Raw genomic sequence first — 21426 nt, 5'->3', positions numbered from 1 at the left:
ATGGAGGCAAATACCATGTTCTTGGATGGGAAGAATCAACATCATCAAAATGGCCATACTACCCAAAGCAATTTACACACTCAATGCAATCCCTATTAAAATACCAATCACATATTTCACTGACCTAGAACAAATCCTCCAAAAATTCATTTGGAACCAAAAAAGACCCCGAATACCAAAAGCAAACTTGAAACTGAAGAACACAGCAGGAGGAATCACGATACCAGACATCAAATAATACTATAAAGCCACTGTGATCAAAACAGTCTGGTACTGGCATAAGAACAGACATATAGATCAGTGGAACAGAATTGAAAGCCCAGAAATAAACCCAGGCCTCTATGGTCAACTAATCTTAGATAAAGGAGGAAGGAACATAAAATGGAGTGAGAAGAGCCTCTTTAACAACTGGTGCTGGGAGAACTGGACAGGGACGTGCAAAAAAATGAAAGTATACCACCAACTTACAGCACACACGAGAATAAACTCAAGATGGATTAAAGACTTAAATGTAAGCCGTGATACCATAAAAGTCCTAGAGGAAAACATAGGCAGGAAAATTTCAGATATCACACGTAACAATATCTTCACGGATACATCTCCCAAGGCGAGAGAAATAAAGGAAAAAATAAACAAATAGGACTACATCAAACTAAAAAGTTTCTGTTCATCAAAAGAAAACATCAGCCAGATGAAAAGGAAACCAACCATATGGTAAAACATATTTGCCAATGATATCACAGACAGGGGACTGATCTCCAAAATATATAAAGAGCTTATACGACTCAACATCAAGAAAACAAACAACCCAATTCAAAAATGGGCAAAGGACCTGAACAAACACTTCTCCGAAGAAGACATACAGAAGGTCCATAGGTACATGAAAAAATGCTCAACATCATTGGCCATCAGAGAGATGTAAGTACAAACCACAATGAGATACCACCTTACAACTGTCAGAATGGCCATCATCAACAAATCAACAAACAACAAATGCTGGTGAGGATGTGGAGAAACAGGAACTGTTGGTGGGAATGCAGACTGGTGCACCCACTATGGAAAACAGTATGGAATTACCTAAAAAAACTAAAAATGGAACTGCCATTTGAACGAGTGATTCCACTGTTAGTGTTGTACCTGAAATATTCTAAAATGCTAATTAAAAAAAACTTATGCACCCCTATGTTCATAGCAGCCCTGCTTACAATAGCTAAGTGCTGGAAACAGCCTAGGTGCCCGTCTGTGGATGACTGGATCAAAAAACAGTGGTACATCTACACAATGGAATACTATGTAGCAGAAAGAAAGAAGGAACTCCTGCCATTTGCGACAACATGGATGGAATTAGAGAGAATTATGCTTAGTGAAATAAGCCACGCAAAGAAAGCAAATTACCATAGGATATCACCCAATACAGGAAACTAAAGAGCAGCACCAACAAACGAACTAAATAGGCAAAGACTAGATTAGTAGTCAGTAGGAGGGAGTGGGGAGGGAGAGAAGTCGGATAAATAAGGGAAGGTTCTAGTCAAGGAACGTATATGAATGACTCATGGACATGGACAATGGGGAGGGATACAATTGTGGGAGAAGGGATGGGCTTGGAGGGGGGAGCAATGGGAGAGAAAAGGGACAACTGTAATTAAATAACCAAAAAATAAAATTAAAAAGAAAAAGAAAGAAAAAAAAAGAAAAAATAACTTTTCACCCCAAAGAAGCAAAATATACATTCTTCTCAAGTGCACATGGAACATTTTCAAAGATAGACCACATGGTAGGACGCAAAACAAGCCTCAACAAATTCAAGAAAATTGAAAGTATGTCCAGCATCTTCTCAGATCACAATGGCTTAAAATTGGAAATCAACCTCAAGGAAAAAACTCAAAAACATTTAAACTCATGGAGAATGAATGAAATGCTATTAAATAATGAATGGGTTAACAATTACATAATGGAAGAAATCAAAAAGTTTCTGGAAACGAATGATAATGAACACACAACAACCCAAAACCTATGGGATATAGTAAAAGCAGTCCTGAGATGAAAGTTCATAGAATACAGGCCTACCTAAAAAAGCGTGAAGAATCTCTAATAAAAAATTTAACCCTACAGCTACAAGAACTAGAGGAAAAACAACAAGCAAAGCCCAGACCAAGTAGAAGGAAGGAAATCATCAAGATCACAGCAGAATTAAATGAGAGAGAGACTAAATGAACATTTCAAAAGATCAACATAAGTGGGAGCTGGTTCTTTGAAACGATATAGATAATTGACAAGCCTTGAGCGAGGCTCATCAAGAAAAAAAGAGTGGACCCAAATAAATAAAATCAGAAACAAAAGAGGAGAACTCACAAATGGTACCGCAGAAATGCAAAGAATTGTAAGAAATTATTACGAACAACTGTATGGCATGAAATTTGACAACCTAGAGGAAATTAATAAATTCCTGGAAACATATGGTCTTATAAAACTGAAACAAGAAGAAGCAGAAAGCCTGAATAGACCAATAACAACTAGTGAAATTGAAGCAGTAATCAAAAAACTCCCGGCAACAAAAGCACTGTACTGGATGGCTTCACATGTGAAATCTACAAACATTTAGGAAAGAAATAACTCCTATCCTCCTCAGACTATTCCAAAAGATCCAAGAAGACGGAAGTCTCCCAAATTCGTTCTATCAAGACAGTATAACCGTAATTCCAAAACCAGGTCAAGATACATCAAAGAAAGAAAAGTGCAGGCCAATATCACTGATGAACATAGATGCTAAAATCCTTAACAAAATATTTGCAAACCAGATCAAGCAACACATTAGAAAGACTATACATCACGATCAAGTGGCATTCATCTGCAAAGATGGTTTAATATTCGCAAATCATTAAACGTAATACACCACATAAACAAAATGAAAGACAAAAGCCACATGATAATATCAATAGATCCAGAAAAAGCATCTGATAAAGTACAAATCTCATGTATGATGAAAACTCTCAGCAAAATAAAAATAAAGGGAGCATACCTCAACATAATTAAGGCCATATATGAGAAACCTGAAGCCAACATCATACTCAATGGGCAAAAACTGAAAGCATTCCCCCTGAGGTCAGGAATAAGACAAGGATGTCCACTCTCTCCGCTCTTATTCAACATAATTTTGGAAGTTCTAGCCACAGCAATGAGACAAGAAAGAGAAATAAAAGACATCCGAATAGGGAAACAGAAAGTAAAACTGTCATTATTTGCAGATGACATGATAATGTACATAGAAAATCCTATAGACTCCGAAACAAAACAAAACAAAACAAAAAAAACAAAACTCCTCCTCCTAATAAGTGAACTTGGCAAAATAGCAAGGTACAAAGTCAATATTGAGAAATTGAAGGCATTTCTGTACAACAACAATAAAATCTCAGAGATAAAAACTAAAAGAAAAATCCAATTTACAATAGCATCAAGAAAAATAAAATACCTAGGAATAAACTGAACCAAGGAGGTAAAAATCTGTACTCAGAACACTACATAACACTGAAGAAAGAAATTAATGAAGATACAAATAAATGGAAGCATATACCATGCTCATGGATGGGAAGAATCAACATCATTAAAATGTGCATATTACCCAAAGCAATTTATAGATTCAATGCAATCCCTATTAAAATACCAATGTCATTTTTCACAAACCTAGAAGTAATACTTCAAAATTTATATGGAAACAAAAAAGAGACTGAATAGGAACAGCAATTTTGAGGAAGAATAACACAGTAGGAGGAATCACAATACCTGATATCAAATTATACTACCAGGACACGGTAATCAAAACAGTCTGGTACTGGCATAAAAACAGACATATAAATCAGTGGAACAGAATAGAGAGCTCATACATAAACCCTGGTCTATATGGTCAACTAATATTTGATAAAGTGGGAAGGAACATAGAATGGAGTCAAAAGAACCTCTTCTACAAATGGAGTTGGTAGAACTGACAAGGACATGCAAAAAAATGAAACTAAGCCACCAACTTACACCATACACCATAATAAACTCAAAATGGATCAAAGACATAAATGTAAGCCGTGGCACCATAAAAGTCCTAGAGGAAAACAGGCAGAAAAATTTCAGATATCCCATGTAGCAATATTTTCACTGATATATATCCTAAGGCAAGAGAAATAAAGGAAAGAATAAAAATGGGACTACATCCAACTGAAAAATTTCTGCTCAGCTAAAGAAAACATCAGCAAGATCAAAGGAAACCAACCATATGGGAAAACATATTTGCCAATAATATCTGAGAAAATAAATTGATATTCAAAATATATAAAGAACTCATAAGACTCAACAACAAGAAGACAGACAACCCAATTAAAAATGGGCAAAGAACCTGAACATACTCTTCTCCAAAGAGGACAAACGGAGGATCAATAGACATATTAAAAAATGTTCAACATCACTAGCCATCAGAGAGATTCAAATAAATATCACAATGTGTTGCCACCTCACAACAGTCAGAATGGCCATCATCAAAAAATCAACAAACAACTTGTGCTGTAGAGGATGCATAGAAATGGGAACCTTGGTGCATTGTTAGTGGGAATGTAGACTGGTGCAACCACTATGGAAAAGAGTTTGGAATTTCTTCAAAAAACTAATAATGGAACTGCCTTTTTAACCAGCAATTGCATTGCTAGGATTATATCTGAAAAATCCTGAAACACCAACTCAAAAGAACCTATGCACCTCCATGTTCATAACAGCACTATTTACAATAGCCAAGTGCTAGAAACAACCTAAGTGCCCACCTGTAGATGAGTGGATTAAAAAACTGTAGTACATTTACACAATGGAGTACTATGTAGCAGAAAGAAAGAAGGAACTTCTACCATTTGCAACAACATGGATGGAACTAGAGAAAATTATTCTTAGGGAAATAAGCCAGGTAAGGAAAGAAAAATACCTTATTCTGTCACACATTACAGGAAACTAATGGACAACATAAAAAAAAGAGCAAAATTGAACCAGAAGTATGTAAACAAGGAGTAGACTCACAGTACAAGGTGGGAGGTGAGAGGGAGAGAAGGGGTAAGAAGGGGAAGGGTCTTGTCAAAGAGCATGTATAAATGACTCACTACATGGACAACTGAGTGGGGATTGAATGTGGGAGAAGAGGGGGACAGGGTGCACGGAAGCAAGAGGGGTAAAAAAGTGGGACAACTGTAACGGAAAAACAAACAAGAAAACTTTTAGCGGGGGACAAAATAAAAATATAAAGAATGGAAATGCCAGTTCAGTGAATTATTAGAAGGACATGGAATTTCCTTCATACTGTATATTTTTCTCCCTATCTGATCCCTCCAGAGTTTGACATTCTAAAGAAGTAAGTAGTGACATAAGTTCCTTTGTATAAAACTAATAAGACCAGTTATTAATAGAGGTTTTTTTGATCAAGACGTTGACTGGAATGTCATGCCTAAAGGAGACATGCTTGGGCTCTGGTTGTTGCCAAAAAGCCCTGAGTAACTGGGAATGACTTTTGAAGGTAATAAAACCCCACAAGATAAAAGACCTGGTACCGTGGCTTGTCATACAGTCCATGGCAATCTTTCCAGGGAAGGAATAAAGGTTGTTTTCCTGAAAGATGTCTAGAAGGGACCTTAAGGCACAATAGAAAAGCAGAAGGACTTAGAAAAAACAGGCGTTTACAGGGAAGGCTGAATGCCAGGTATGTGGCTCAGCTTCTGTGCCCTGAAGGGCAGACTTAAGGTCACCCTATATGTTCCTTGTATAAGTTCCAGCAAAGCAGAAATAAAGATCAGAAGTGATCATTTGCTGCTATTGTTGTGTTTATGCAAATGGACAGGATAAATTAAAAATGGACAATGCAGTCCCTTTAATGACAAGGAGGGTACTCTTATGGAGAAAAATCATGTTTCAAGGAAAATTACAATGCTCAGTGGTAGACTATAAAGTAGTGGAGGTAACCGTCTTTAAAGTTTCTTTTCATTTAAAATATGTTTTCATTTGAAAGTTAAACTATGTCTGTGGTATCTTCCAAGATGTTTAATTTACAGGCAAGAAGAATGTCAAATGCCTTGCAACTGGATGTCTTTCCAATAAGACAGTCTTACAAATTTAGAGAGTTGTTTGTGGGTTATGTTCCATTAATTAACATGTGTTTTCTGTTTTCAAAAGGCATAAGCCTATGATCTCATTACCTGAGTGATTTTATGTATAGGCCTCACTTAATCCTGTCTGCAGCACTGCCTCCTGAGACTCAACGGTTTGGCTGAACTAAGTGGCTGGGTTGGTGAAGTATGGTCTGTGGGCTTCACTTTAAAATTGGTTGTTGTTTTTTTTCTATCTTAATGGCTTTGACAGAAAGGACCCAGAGATCTGAGAGGGGGAAAATCTAAAATATTTAGTTCAGCCTAACCTAAGTATAATGTGCAAAAGGGTTTTGGACAGGTGAGATGTGCCTGACACGCCTTCCTCCAAATAAGCCCTTTTTTTCCCTAATTTGGGACATTGAAGAATTGATCCCTGTTTTTGTCATCTAGTGGTTATGGATTGAATGATGTCTTTTAACTCTGTTGGCAGATCCGTTGCCCCCAGTATACAACAAGGATGTCAGCCTGTTAAACCAAGCATGCCATTTTCCGGGGACAGCAAACTGGCCCGGAGTCTTCACGATCCTTCCCTTGCAGGAAGGCCATCTTCCCTCCCACACCCCCACTCTTATTAGGGATTTCTGGACCCAAGGGTAGGGAGGGCAATGACCATGTTTAGTTTGAAGCAGCTAGAGGAACTCGAGACCTTCGCACATTGTTCTTTATAAGATTATAAATGGTCTTACGTATGAGAGGGAGTGATTGTTATTTTTTATTGTTAAAATAATTAGTTAATCATTTATTTATTTAAAAAGGAGAAGAAGTATATATGAAAGAGTGAAATGGAGATCTTGTATGCATGACCATGGGCATGGACTTGGGGGGGTTGGTGGGGGAGAGGGGTGCTGTGTGGAGGGGAGCAAAGGGGAGAAAATTGGAACTATTGTAACAATATAATCAATAAAATTTACTTAAAAAAAGCCATGAGAGATGTAGACTTTGTTTTTATAATTAAATGAGCTTACATGCATGCAAATCACTTATAACAGTGACCAGCACATAGTCAATAATTGATCGGCACATAACAATAATTGTTAAGTATGATTGTTGTATCATACTTAGCTCACACCAAGACATATCAAGACACAGAGAGAATCATACAAGCAGCAAGAGAGAGATGTTTAGTAACCTTCAAAGGAGTCCTTTAATGCTCTTAACTGATTTGTAAACAGAAACACTTCAGTCCAGAAGGAGTTGGCCTGGAATATTCAATGTAAAAAAAAGCAAAGACCTACAACTAAGAGTACACTATCCAACAAGGCTGTCATTCAATATTGAAAGAAAGAAATAGAGTTTCTTAGTAATAAATAAATAAATTCATTCATTCGTTCATTGCCGCCAAAACCGTATTGCAAGAAATGTTAAATGGCCTATTTTAAGAAGGAGGAAGAAATAAATAGAGAGAGGAACATACATATAAAGAATGAAATAACAATATATAAGTACCTATTAATAATTACTGTTAATGTAAATGGATTTAATGTTACAATCAAAAAACATATGGTAACTGAATAAATAAGAAACCACGACCCACCTCAAAACAAAACTTACAGACAGACTGAAAGTAAAAGAATAAAAAACATATTCCTTCCAAATGAAAACCTAAAAAAAGCTTGGGTAACAATACTTATATTAGACAAAATGAACTTCAAAACAATGGCCATAATGTGACAAAAAGGGACGAATCCAACAAGAGGATACAACCCTTCTAAACATATATGTGCCCAACATTGATGCACATAAATATATTTAAAAAATCTTGGTGGACATTAAGGGAGAGATGGACAGAAATAGTCATGGTAGGAAATTTTCAAACCCCACTGACATCAATGAATACATATTGCAGACAAAACAACAACAACAACAAGGAAAGAGTGACCTTAAACAATACACTAGACCAAATGCACTTATTTTATAAATACTTAGAGAACATTTTACCCCAAAGCAGCAGAATATACATCCTTCTGAAGTGCACATGGAACACTCACAAAGATAGAATACATGTTAGGACACAAAATAAATTAATAGATTCAAGAAGTTTAAATTCACATTAAACATCTTCTCTGACCACAATTGTATGGAACTTGAAATCAATTAAAATAAGAAACTGAGAAAACAATCCAAACACATAGAGGCTAAATAACCTTTTGTTAAAGAAAGAATGGGTTAACAGTTAGACCAAAGATAAAGTCAAAAGTTACCTGGAGACAAATGAAAATGAACATGCAGCAACCAAAATATCTACGGAACACAGCAAAAGTAGTCTGAGAGGGAAGTTCATAGCATTACAGGCCTACCTCAAGAAGCCAGAAATACCTCAAGTAAACAATCTAACCCTATATCTAAAAGTACTGAAAAAAAAGGAACAACAAAAGCTCAGAGTAAGTAGAAGGAAGGAAATAATAAAGTTAGAGCAGATAATAAATGACATGCAAAATAAAAAAACAAAACATCAATAAAACCAAGAGCTGATTCGTTGAAAAGATAAACAAGATGGATAGACCTTTAACCAGACTTATCAAGAAGAAAATTGAGAACTCAAATAAATGAAATTAGAAATGAAAGAGAACTAACAATTAATACCAAAGAAATACAAATAGTTGTAAATAAATAATACAAACAACTATATGCCAAGAAATTATACAAGTGAGGAAAAAATGGATGAATTCCCAGAATAATACAATTCTTCAAAACAGAATTAGGAAGAATCAGAATATCTGAATGGACCAATTAGTACTAATGAAATTGAAACAATACTCAATAAAACTCCTAGTCAACAAAAGTCTTGGACACGATGGCTTCATCAAATATTCAAAGGTGAACTAAGAACTATCCTACTCAAACTATTCCAAAAAATTCAAAAGGAGGGAATAGTTCCAAGCACTTTTTTAGGAGGCCAGAATTATCCTAATTCCAAAACCAGATAAAGGCACTACGAAGAAAGAAAAATGTAGGCCAATATCCCTGCTGAACATAGATGCCAAAACCACAACAAAATATTAACAAACCATTAAGGATCCAAGATGGTGGAGGAGTAAGTGGAAGCTACACTAACCTCCTCCCAGGACCAGTCTGGATTTACAACTTAATTTTGGAGAAATCATCTGGAATAACCAACGAAACACTAGCTGGAAAGAAGTCTTATAAACACAGAGAGACAGAAAAGGCCGCTACATCACAACTTGACCGGTAGGGAGTGCGGAGACGCGGAAGGGCTGGCTGGGCTCCCATGGGTGGCAGCTGAAGGGACTGAGAAACAGCTCAGCAGCCGGGGATTCCCCCTGAGAAGGGCAGGGTCTAAACCCCCAGCTGGGCTTCCCAGCCTACAGCAACAGAGTGGAAAGTAAAATAGTATCAGCTGTGAAAAGCCAAAAGCCACAGGGTTTCTTGCTAGCCGGAGAGAAACAGCAAGAGAAAAAGAGCTCTTAAGTGGATCACATACGAAAATATTTTGGCCCCCACTTACCGTGGGCTCAAGCAGAGGGAAGGCAGAGAGGACTGGAGACACTTGGAGAGAGTTTGGCACGGTGGCTTTGAGGGGAGAACTGGAGGAGCAGCCGACTGGGTCCCAGTGCTGACTCATCCCCAGTACTGCGGGTAGACCATTCCCCTCCAAGTGGCGTCAGCCTGAGGGGAAGCAAAAGCCCTGCCTACAGGAATTAAGCTGCCACACCCACAGTCCTTAAGCCTGACAGCTAATCACAGATTGAATAGATTAACAATCAAAGAAGACAGACAACAGCAGTAGATCCCTGGAAGTCTCCAACAGGCTGCCTAGGGCCAGACTGGTACAGGATCTGATGCCATCAGAGGCAGATCCAGGAAGTGCAGATCATTCTAAGAAGCACCAACAAACAATAGGAGTAAAAAAAATGGGGAGACAGAGAAACAACCTCCCATCAAAAGGAAAGGTAGAATCCCCAGAAAGAGTGCTAAATGAAATAGAGGGGAGCGAACTATCAGATATGGAATTCAAAACATGAATTATGGAGAGCTCAATGAGCTCAGCGGAAACTACAAAGAACTCCGGAAAAACTACAAGGAACTCACAGAAAATTACGTCAGCATGAAAAAGCACATAGAAACTACCAATAAGAGCCAGGAGGAAATGAAGAATACGATCTCTGAATTGAAGAACACAGTAGAAGGAATTAAAAGCAGGCTAGAGGAAGCAGAAGATCGGATCAGCGAGCTGGAGGACAACCTACACAAAAACTCCCAGACAAGGCAACAAAATGAAAAAAGACTGAACAAGACTGAAAAGGTTCTAAGACAGCTGCAGGACAACATGAAACGTAATAATATCCGTATCATAGGCATTCCAGAAGGAGAAGAAGAAGAGCAAGGGATAGAAAACCTCTTTGAAAAACTAATGACAGAAAACTTCCCTAACATCATGAGAGAAAGAGTCACACAAGTCCAGGAAGCAGAGAGGGTCCCAATGAAGATGAACCCCAACAGGCCCGCCTCAAGACACATCATAATTAAAATGGCAACATTCAAAGACAAAGAGAGGATCCTAAAAGCAGCAAGAGAAAAACAACTAATAACATACAAGGGTACTCCAATAAGGCTATCATCAGATTTCTCAGCAGAAACACTACAAGCCAGAAGGGAATGGCAAAAAATATTCCAAGAAATGAAAAACAAAGGCCTACAACCTAGAATACTATACCCAGCAAAGCTCTCATTCAAAATGGAGGGTGAAATAAGGAGCTTCCAAAGCAAAAGAAGGCTAAAAGAATACATCTCCACCAAACCAGCAATGCAAGAGATGCTAAAGGGTCTGCTCTAAGAAGATAAAGAAACAGAGAGAGACAGAGAAGAACATGAGAACAAAGGGGGAAAATGACAATGAATAAGTACTTATCGGTAATAACCTTAAATGTAAATGGATTAAACGCTCCAATTAAAAGACATAGGGTAGTTGAATGGATTAGAAAGAATGACCCACATATATGCTGTCTACAAGAAACCCACCTTAGAACAAAAGATCTAGACAGACTGAAAGTAAAGGGATGGAAAAAAGTATTTCCAGCATATGGGAATGAAAAAAAAGCTGGGGTAGCAATACTTATATCAGACAAAACAGATTTCACAGCAAAGTCCATAAAAAGAGACAAAGAAGGGCATTTCATAATACTTAAGGGAAAAATCCATCAAGAAGATATAACCCTTATAAATATATATGCACCCAACTTAGGAGCACCCAAATATATAAGGGAACTTTTGAAACACTCCAAGAAAGATATAGACAACGACACAGTCATAGTAGGGGACTTTAACACCCCATTGTCAACAATGGACAGATCTTCAAAGCAAAGAAACACCAAAGATATTGAGGCACTGAACAACACTCTAGATCAAATGGATTTAATCGATATATATAGAAGTTTTCACCCCAAAGAAGCAAAATGTACATACTTCTCAAGTGCACATGGAACATTTTCAAAGATAGACCACATGGTAGGACACAAAACAAGCCTTCACAAATTCAAGAAAGTGGAAATTATAACAAGCATCTTCTCAGATCACAATGGCTTAAAATTGGAAATCAACCTGAAGGAAAAAACTCAAAAACATTTAAACTCATGGAGAATGAATAACATGCTATTAAATAATGAATGGGTTAACAATGACATCAAGGAAGAAATCAAAAATTTCTGGAAACTAATGATAATGAACACACAACAACCCAAAACCTATGGGATACAGCGAAAGCAGTCCTAAGAGGAAAGTTCATAGCAATACAGGCCTACCTAAAAAAGCTAGAAGAATATTTAATTAAAAATTTAACCCTACAGCTACAAGAACTAGAGGAAGAACAACAAGCAAAGCCCAGATCAAGTAGAAGGAAGGAAACCATCAAGATCAGAGCAAAATTAAATGACATAGAATCTAAACTAACAATTCAAAAGCTCAACAAAAGTAGGAGCTGGTTCTTTGAAAAAATAAACAAAATTGACAAGCCTTTAACCAGGCTCATCAAGAAAAAAAGAGAGACGACCCAAATAAATAAAATCAGAAACGAAAGAGGAGAAATCACAACTGATACCACAGGAATACAAAGGATTATAAGAAATTATTACGAACAACTGTATGGCAAGAAATTTGACAACCTAGAGGTAATGGACAAATTCCTGGAAAACTATAGTCTTCCCAAACAGAATCAAGAAGAAGCAGAAAGTCTGAATAGACCAATAACAGCTAGTGAAATTGAAGCAATAATCAAAAAACTCCCAGCACACAAAAGCCCTGGACCGGATGGCTTCACAAGTGAATTCTACAAAACATTAAGGAAAGAACTAACTCCTATCCTTCTCAGACTATTCCAAAAGATACAAGAAGAGGGAAGACTGCCAAACTCATTCTATGAAGCCAGTATAACCCTAATCCCAAAACCACGTCAAGACACAACAAAGAAAGAAAACTACAGGCCAATATCGCTGATGAACATAGATGCTAAAATCCTCAACAAAATATTGGCCAACCGGATCCAGGAACACATTAGAAAGATCATACACCACGATCAAGTAGGATTCATCCCAGGGATGCAAGGATGGTTTAATATTCGCAAATCAATAAACGTAATACACCACATAAACAAAATGAAAGACAAAAGCCACATGATAATATCAATAGATGCAGAAAAAGCATTTGATAAAGTACAACACCCATTTATGATAAAAACTCTCAGCAAAATGGGAATGGAGGGAGCATACCTCAACATAATAAAGGCCATATATGAGAAACCTGAAGCCAACATCATAGTCAATGGGCAAAAACTGAGAGCATTCCCCCTGAGATCAGGAACAAGACAAGGATGTCCGCTCTCTCCACTCCTATTCAACATAGTCTTGGAAGTTCTAGCCACCGCAATCAGACAAGAAAGAGAAATAAAAGGCATCCAAATTGGAAAAGAGGAAGTAAAACTGTCATTATGTGCAAATGACATGATAGTGTACATAGAAATCCCTATAGACTCCACAAAAAAACTACTCGACCTAATAAGTGAATTCGGCAAAATAGAAGGATACAAAGTCAATATTAAGAAATGAAAGGCATTTTTATACACCAACAATAAAAACTCAGAGGTAGAAACTGAAAGAAAAATTCAATTTACCATAGCAACAAGAAAAATAAAATACCTAGGAATAAAGTTAACCAAGGAGGTAAAAGACCTGTACTCAGAAAACTACATAACACTGAAGAAAGAAATTAAAGAAGATACAAATAAATGGAAGCATATACCATGCTCATGGATGGGAAGAATCAACATCATTAAAATGTCCATACTACCCAAAGCAATTTATAGATTCAATGCGATCCCTATAAAAATACCAGCAACATATTTCACAGACCTAGAACAAATACTTCAAAAAGTTATATGGAACCAAAAAAGAGCCCGAATAGCCACAGCAATTTTGAGGAAGAACACAGTAGGAGGAATCACAATACCTGATATCAAACTATACTACAAGGCCACGGTAATCAAAACAGTCTGGTACTGGCATAAAAACAGACATATAGAGCAATGGAACAGAATAGAGAGCCCAGAAATAAGCCCAGGTTCATATGGTCAACTAATATTTGACAAAGGGGGAAACAACATCAAATGGAGTGAAAAGAGCCTCTTCAACAAATGGTGTTGGGAGAACTGGACAGGGACATGCAAAAAAATGAAAGTAGACCACCAGCTCACACCATACACCAGAATAAACTCAAAATGGATCAAAGACTTAAATGTAAGCCGTGATACCATAACAGTCCTAGAGGAAAAAATAGGCAGGAAAATTTCAGATATCCCACATAGCAACATTTTCACTGATATATCTCCTAAGGCAAGGGAAATAAAGGAAGGAATAAACAAAAGGGACTACATCAAACTAAAAAGTTTCTGCTCAGATAAAGAAACCATCAGCAAGATGAAAATGAAACCAACCATATGGGAAAATATATTCGCCAATGACATCACAGACAAGGGATTGATCTCCAAAATATATAAAGAACTCATACGACTCAACACCAAGAAGACAGACAACCCAATTAAAAAATGGGCAAAGGACCTGAACAAACACTTCTCCAAAGAAGACATACAGAGGGCCCATAGACATATGAAAGAATGCTCAACATCACTAGCCATCAGAGAGATGCAAATAAAAACCACAATGAGATACCACCTCACACCAGTCAGAATGACCATCATCAACAAATCAACAAACAACTTGTGCTGGAGAGGATGCGGAGAAATGGGAACCCTGGTGCATTGCTGGTGGGAATGCAGACTGGTGCAGCCACTATGGAAAACAGTTTGGAATTTCCTCAAAAAACTAAAAATGGAACTGCCTTTTGAACCAGCAATTCCATTGCTAGGATTATATCCGAAAAATCCTGAAACACCAATTCAAAAGAACCTATGCACTCTAATGCTCATAGCAGCACTATTTACAATAACCAAGTGCTGGAAAAAACCTAAATGCCCATCTGTAGATGAGTGGATCAAAAAACTGTGGTACATTTACGCAATGGAGTTCTATGTAGCAGAAAGAAAGAAGGAACTTCTACCATTTGCAACAACATGGATGGAACTAGAGAGAATTATGCTTAGCGAAATAAGCCAGGCAACGAAAGAAAAATACCTTATGATGTCACCTATTACAGGAAACTAATGAACAACACAAACAAATGAGCAAAATTGAACCAGAGCTATGTAAACAAGAAGTAGACTAACAGTAACAAGGGGGGAGGTGGGAGAGAGAAAAGTGGGTAAGAAGGGGAAGTGTCAAATCAAAAAACATGTATAAATGACCCACAGACATGGGCAACTGAGTGGGGACTGAATGTGGGGGAAGGGAGGGACAGGGTACAGGGAAGCAAGAGGGCAAAAAAAAGTGAGACAACTGCAATGGAAAAACAAACAAAAAATTTTTTTTAGTGGGGTAAAATGAAAATATAAAGAATGGAAATGGCAGTTCAGTGAATATTAGGACAAAGATTTTCCTTCACGTTGTATATTTTTCTCCCTATTTGATCTCCCCAGAGTTTGGCATTCTAAACAAGTAAGTAATGACTTAAGTTTCTTTGCATAGAACTAAAAGACCAGTTGTTAATAGAGGTTCCTTTTTTTGACCAAGCCTTTGACTGGAATGTCATGCCTAAAGGAGACATGCTTGGGCTCAGGTTGTTACCGAAAAGCCCTGAGGAACTGGGAATGACTTTGAAAAGTAATAAAAGCCCGCGAAATAAAAGGCCTGCTGCCATGGTTGGTTGTGCGGTCCACAGCAATCACTCCAGGGAAGGAACGAAGGTTGTTTTCCTGAAAGATGGGTAGAAGGGACCTTAAGGCACAATGGAAAACCAGAAAGACTTGGAAAGGACAGGTGTGTACAGGCAAGGATGAATGCCAGGTATGTGGCCCAGCTTCTGTGCCCTGAAGAGCAGACTGAGGGTCACCCTAAATGTTCCTTGGGTAAGTTCCAGCAAAACAGAACTAAAGATCATAAGTGATCATTTGCTGCTCTTGTTATGTTTATGCAAATGAACAGGATAAATTAAAAATGGACTTAATGTAGACCCTTTAAAGACAAGGAGAGTAATCTTAGGGAGAAAAATCATTATTCAAGGAAAATCACAATGATCAGTGGCAGACTGTAAAGTAGGGCAGCTAACCGTCTTAAAAGTTTCTTCTCATTTAAAAAATGGTTTCACTTGAAAATTAAACCATATCTGTGATATCACCAAAGAGATTCAAGTTGCAGGCAAGTAGAATGTCAAGCGCCTTGCAACTGGATGTCTTCCCAATTAGACAGTCTTACAGATTTAGAGATTTGTTTGTTTGTTATGTTACATAAATTAACATGTGCTTTCTGTTTTCAAAGGACATAAGCCTATGATCGCATTACCTGAGTGATTGTCTGTACGCATAAGCCTCACTTAATCCTCTCTGCAGCGCTGCCTCCTGAGACTCAGTGGTTTGGCTGAACTAAATGGCTGGGTTGGTGAAGAATGGGGTGGTCTGTGGGCTTCTCTTTAAAACTGATTTCTCTTTTCTATCCTAATGGCTTGGACAGAAAGGTCCCATAGGTCTGAGAGGGGGGAAACCTAAACTATTTCCCTCAGCCCAAGCTAAGTATAATGGGCAAAAAGGTTTTGGATAGATGAGATGTGCCTGGCACACCTTCCTCCAAAGAAGCCCCTTTTTTTTTTTTTCCTAATGTGTAACATTGAAAAATTAATCCCTGCCTTTTGTCATCTAGTAGTTATGGATTGAATGATGTCTTTTAACCCTTTTCGCCAAATCTGTTGCCCCCAGAATACAACAAGGATGCCAGCCTGTTAAACCGAGCACGCCGTTGTCCGGGGACAGCCAACTGACCTGGAGCCTGCACGATCCTTCCCTATGTGGGAAGGCCACCCTCCCCTCCACACCCCCACTCTTATTAGGGATTTCTGGACCCAAGGGTAGGTAGGACGACGACCATGTCCAGCTTGAAGCAGCTAGAGGAGCTTGAGACCTTCTCCCATTGTCCTTTACAAGATTACAAAGGGTCTTAATATCTGAGAGAGAGGGATAGATATTTTTTACGAACCATGGGTATGGACTTGGGGTCGGATTGCTGGGCGAGGGAGATGCTGGGTGGAGGGGAGTAAAGGGGAGAAAATTGGAACTATTGTAACAATATAATCAATAAAGAAAAGCTGGGGGAAAAAAGAAAATAAATAGATCTGATCTCAAAAAAGATAAATATAAAAATAATTTATTAAGACGAAGAAAGTGTGTTTAACAATGGGTGATGAATAAAATTTAATCAAGTAATAATAGTTGTACCTTGACTTGTTACCAAAGAAAGTACTTTAATAACTTGTGTATGCCAAAGAAGACAAGACTTAGAAAATATGTCAAAGTGTGCATAAGAGAGTTTAAAGTAGGTTAAAATCAGGTTGGAGTCTGATTTTAAATTTAAAAAATTCATTTGAGATTTACAACCCACAGAAATCCATCTATAGGAAGATAGATTAAAGGTCTCATTTCACAAGCCAATTTTAAACCCTGTGTACACTATTTACAACAAAATGTAAAGCCCATGATGCTAATACTATTGTTGAGAGTGAGAAGGTGTTGGTGGTGACAATAATGAAGTTTAGGAAGTGAAGGGGCTGAACCTGGGCTATTCCTGGAAAAGGAGGTTACCTTGCTTGATTGTAACCTCCAACAGGACAGAGAATCTTTCTACTTTGTGTTCTCAGCTTTTCAAGTAGTCTGTAATATAAAATAGATGGCAATAAATAACTGTTGAGTGAAAAAAAAATTAACAAACCAGATTCAGCAACAGAAGAAAAAGTGTATACATCATGATGAAGTGAGATATTTGCATATCAATACATGTGACAAATTACATAAACAAAATGAAGGAAGAAAATCACATGATCATATCAACAAATGCAAGAAAAACATTTGATAAAACCCATTTAAAATAGAAATTCTCAGCAAAGTGGGAATAGGAGAATCATACCTAAACACAGTAAAGGTCATATATGACAAACCCACAACCAACATCATACTGACTGGGCAAAAACTAAAAGCATTTCCCTAAAGATCAGAAACAAGATAAGAATGTTGGCTTTCACCACTCTTATTCAACATAGTACTGGAAGTCCTAGCCACATCAATAAGACAAGAAGAAAGAAAAGGCATCCGAATCAGAAAGGAAGAAGTTAAACTGTAATTTTTGCAGATGACATGATATTGTATACAGAGAACCCTAAAGGTTACACACAAAAAACTATTAGATTTAATAAATTAATTAAGCAAAGTAGCAGGATGTAAAATTCATAATAAAAAACTGTTGACATTTTTATACACCAATAATGAATTATCGGAAAGAAAAATTGCCTGGGCTGGTGTGACTGGATCAGTAGATTAAGTACTGGCTTGAGAACCAAAGGGTCACTAGTTCAATTCCTAGTTAGAGCACATGCCTAGGTTGCAGGCCAGGTCCCCAGTTGGGAGCTCATGAGAGGGAATCACTCATTGATGTTTCTCTCCTTTGCTTTCTCCTCCCTTCGCCTCTCTCTAAAAATAAATTAACAAATAAAGTCTTTTAGAAAAAGAAAAAGAAAATAAGAGAACAAGCCCATTTATTATTTCAACAACAACAAAATACAAGGTACCTAGGGATAAATTTAATCAAGGAGTTAAAAGATCTGTACTTGAAAAATGATAAAATACTGAAGAAATAAAATTGAGGAAGATCCAAATAAGTGAAAGTATTCATCATGTTCAAGGATAGAAAAATTTAACATTGTTAAAATATACATACTACCCAAAGAAACTGCATATTCAATGCAATCCCTTTTAGTAATTTATTTTTCAATGTTACTTTATTTTATTTTATTTATCTGTTTTTATGGAGAAAGGAAAGGAGAGAGGGAGAGAAACATCAATGTGCGGTTGCTTCTCATGCACCCCCAACTGAGGACCTAGCGTACAACCTAGTCATGTGTCCTGACTGGGAATTGAACCAGTGACACTTGGCTTGTAGGCCAATGCTCAATCCACTGAGCCACAGCAGCCAGGGTCAATGCAATTCATTTAAAAATGCCAATGGCATAACTCACAGATCTAGAAAAGTATTCCAAAAATATAAATGGAACCATAAAAGACTCCAAATAACCTCAGCCATTTTGAGAAAAATAATTTGAAAGTATCACACTACCTAACTTCAAATTATACTACAAGGCTATAATAATTACGACAGCATAGCATTGACATAAAAACAGGCATTTAATCAATGAAACAGAGAGAAAGCACAGAAATAAACCCAGAACATTATGGTCAACTAATATGCAATAAAGGAGGCAGAGACATACAATCAAGTAAAGACAGTCTATTCAATAAATGGTGTTTGAAAACATTGGACAGATGCAAGCAAAGAAATAAAATTAGACTACCAACTTACACCAAACATAAGAATAAACTCGAAATGAATTGAATGGATTGAAGACTTTAATGTAAGTCATGAAATTTTAAAATTTTTTGGAAGAAATCATAAGCAGTAAAATTTCAGATGTTTATCGCAGAAATATTTTTGCCAATATATCTCCTCAGGCAAGGAAAACAAATGAAAAATAAATAAATGATGCTACATCAAACTAAAAATCTTTCGCATAGCAAAAGAAGCCACCAAGAGAATAAAAAGGGAATCCACTGAATAGGAGAATATATTTGCCAATGATATATCTAATGAAGAACTTATGCAACTCAACACCAGGAAGAGACGCAACCCAATTTAAAAAATAGACAAAGGACCTGAATAAACATTTATGCAAAGAAGACATATAGATGGACAATAGGCATATAAAAAATGTTCAATGTCAGTAATCATCAGAAAGATGCAAATTAAAACCACAATGAGATTACATCTCACACCTGCTAGAATGGCTACCATCAATAAATCAACAAACAGCAAGTGCTGGCGAGGATGTGGAGAAAAGGAAATCTTCACATACTGTTGGGAATGCAGACTGGTGTAGCCACTGTGGAAAACAGTATGGAGTGTTCTCAAAAAAAAGTAAAAATAGAACTGCCCTTTGACCCAGTGATCCCACATTTGGTAATGTATCCTAAGAATCCTGAAACACTAATTCAAAAGAATATAAGCACCCTTATGTTCATTGCAGCATTGTTTACAACAGCCAAGATCTGGAAACAGCCTAAGTTCCATCAGTCAATGAGTGGATATGTTCATTCCAGCATTATTTACAATAGCCAGATCTGGAAACAACGTGCCATCAGTAAATGAGTGGATAAAAAAGCTGTGGTGCATTTCGTCGGCGGCGGCGGCGGCAGCCGTCCGTCTCGAGAGATGATGGAGTAGCTTCTTGAGAGTCTATCTGCACCGCCGAGAATGGCTGTGCAGTCCGACTCGGGAGTGACAATCCCTGCCGCACTTGTTACAGGTGAAGGCAGACGGCTGTTGTTGCTGCTGTTGACGCTGCTTCCGCCTCGATCTTTTCTGGACCGCCTTGTGGTGTATTTACACAATAAAATACTACTTGATTGTAAAAAGAAGGAAATCTTAATTTTTGTGGCAGCATGCTAATTGTATAAGCCAGTCAGATAAAGGCAAATACTATACTATATGATCTCACTTAACTGTGGACTCTAATGAACAAAATAAACTGATGAAGAAAATAGAAACAAAGGCATGGATATATGAAACTGACATATGTCAGAGAAGGGGATGAGTTCTGGAAGACTGGATGAAAGAAGGCGAAGGGATTAAGCAAGAATATATTGATGTATATATATAAAACATATATAATACATACTACACATAATATATATTTATATATATAAGCGTGCGCGCGCACACACACACACACACACACACACATATTTCAAAGACACAGACAACAGTGGGTGATATCCAGAGGGAAATGTTGGTGGCGTAGTTGGAAGTGGGCAAAGAAGGGATAAATGGGGATAAAAGACTTTGCTTTGGTCGATGGGCACATAATGCAGTGTGCAGATGATGCTTTGTTGAGTTGCACAATTGAAATCTATATGGTTTTGTGAACCAATATCACTCCAATAAATTCAATATAAATTAATAAATAGATAAATGAATAAATAAATAAATAGATATTCTTGATGACAAGACCTATCCACAACATAGTTGACTGTGAGGATTAAATGAGAGTGTAAATAAAGTGTTTAGTGCAGCACTTGTTCAATTATTAATCAATGTTCATTATGAGTATTATCACGCATTGGGACCAAGTATTACTTGATGATAAGTTGAAAGATCATATGTCCAGTTTGCACAGGAAAGCCTAGGTTGATACCCCTTGTTCTAGATTAATTATTAATAGCACTCATCTTCGCTCACAAAATGTACCCAAATGACATCTTAATCACAAGGAACAAGGTAAGAAGCCAAATGTTAGAATTCAGTTATCGAATCAAGAGCAACAGGGAAACATCTGGCTCAGGACTTCTTCAGTTTTCCCTGCCTAAGGTGCAAGGTTGATGCTTCAATCAGAGCTGGAGTGTCCCTGGAACAGGACAAAGGTTGTGGACCAAAGATTTCAGACAGATGTTATATTTTACTTCTTCTTCAACAATTTCTTCTATACGCTACCTAATTCAGGGAGAAAGTAGGAATTAGAAAGAGCCAATTCTGCTGCCGTTAGATTTTTTTCAAGCAGGTATTTTTGTCTGTTTCCCTAGAAAGAACAAAGTCAAATCATCCTGATGTCA

The sequence above is a fragment of the Furipterus horrens genome, unplaced genomic scaffold, assembly GCF_987537825.1.
Source record: "Furipterus horrens unplaced genomic scaffold, mFurHor1.1.pri manual_scaffold_17, whole genome shotgun sequence".
NCBI classification, from domain to species: domain Eukaryota; kingdom Metazoa; phylum Chordata; class Mammalia; order Chiroptera; family Furipteridae; genus Furipterus; species Furipterus horrens.
Note: the sequence above shows the minus strand (reverse complement) of the source record.